A 1755-nucleotide genomic window follows, 5' to 3' on the forward strand; every position below is an offset into this window, starting at 1 on the left:
GGGGTTTCACCGTGTTAGCCAGAATGGTCTCCATCTCCTGACCTCGTGATCCGCCCGCCTCGGCTTCCCAAAGTGCTGGGATTACAGGCGTGAGCCACCGCGCCCGGCCTGATGTTGGACAACTTCTTAACCTCTCTGGGCTTCAGTTTCATCTGCTAAGTGGGAAAGCAGTAGTGTGTGGTGATTAAAACCTTGAGCTTTGGAGCTGGATGGTCAACATAGAATCCTGGGCCTTAAACTCAGTATCTCCGAGACACAGGACAAAGTATAGTAAGCCGTCCCTGTTTATAGGTTCCCCATCTATGGATGGATAATATTTGTGGAGGAAAAACAATAAAAATAACAATACAAAAATAAAAATAATACAAATTCTGAAAGCAATACAGCATAGCAACTACTTATATAGCATTTACATTGTATTAAGTAGTATAAGTAATTTAAAGATGACTTTCAATATACTGGAGGATTTGCGTAGGTTATATGCAAATATTCTGCCATTTTGTATGCGCCCAGTGGGTTCTCCTTGCCTGCTGCCTAGACAGAAGCAATTTATCAAGACAGGAGAATTGCAATAGAGAAAGTTTAATTCACACAGAACTGGCTGAACAGGAGATCACAGTTTTATTATTACTCAAATCAGTCTCCCCGGAAATTCAGGGTTTTCGAGGATAATTTGGTGGGTAGGGGACTGGAGATTAGGGAGTGTTGATTGGTCGGATTAGAGAGGAAAGGAGTCAAAGCTGTCCTCTTGCACTGAGTCAGTTCCTGGGTTAGGGCCAAAGTACCAGGTAAGCCAGATTACAGGGCTGGGTGGTGTCAGCTGATGCGTTAGAACACAGGTTCTGCAAAATATCTCAAGCACTGATTTTAGGTTTTAGAACAGTGATGTTACTCCCAGAAGCGATTTGGGGTGAGTCAGAATCTTGCAGCCTCCAGCTTGCGTGACCTTCTAAACCATAATTTCTGATCTTTTAGCTAATTTGTTAGTCTACAAAGGCAGACCCGTCCCTAGGCAAGAAGGGGATTTGTTTTGGGAAAGGACTATTATTGCCTTTGTTTCAAAGTTAAACTATGAACTAAGTTCTTTCCAACATTAATTCAACCTATGCCCAGGAATGATCAAGGACAGCTTGGAAGTTAGAAGCAAGATGGAGTCAGGCCAGATCTCTTTCACTATCAGAATTTTCTCAGTTATGCTTTTTACCAAGGTAGTTTTGATTTTATATAAGGGACTTGAGCATCGAGAATTCTGGTATCCATGGGGACTGAGGTACCAATCCCTCACAGATACTAAGGGATGACTGAACTCAAGTTCTCAGCCTCAGTTTGCTCATCTATAAAGCAGGTTTAATAATAGCACTTTGTTGATAGTGTTATTCTGAAGATTAAAGGAAGAGAAGATGTAAACTACTTAGAAGAGTGTCTGTGGCACATTGTAAGCCCTCAATAAGTGTGAACTAACACCACTAATAAGTACTTTATAAACTGCCCAACAGGTAGTCAAATAAGTGGGGAAATAAAGCCCTAAGGAGTAACATTTGTGTTTTGTTTGCCCTACACGGTTTTGTGAAATTTTCTATTGATTATCAATATTTAAACTTGGGGTTTTTGATCTTTGACTGTGCACGGTGGCTCATTCCTGTAATCCCAACACTTTGGGGGCCAAGCTGGGAGGATGGCTTGAGCTCAGGAGTTTGAGATCAGCCATGGCCAACATGGTGAGGCCCCATCTCTCCAAAAAAAATTGTTTTTAAA

The 1755-nt window shown here is 41.7% G+C and overlaps 1 long non-coding RNA gene across 1 annotated transcript in view; it reads left to right on the plus strand.

Moving 5' to 3' along the window:
• Positions 1–1755, plus strand: part of LOC105541365 — a 12128-nt gene that overhangs the window by 1272 nt on the left and 9101 nt on the right. The window lies entirely within an intron of this gene.

This window comes from Mandrillus leucophaeus, unplaced genomic scaffold (genome assembly GCF_000951045.1).
Source record: "Mandrillus leucophaeus isolate KB7577 unplaced genomic scaffold, Mleu.le_1.0 Scaffold24, whole genome shotgun sequence".
Taxonomy (NCBI): domain Eukaryota; kingdom Metazoa; phylum Chordata; class Mammalia; order Primates; family Cercopithecidae; genus Mandrillus; species Mandrillus leucophaeus.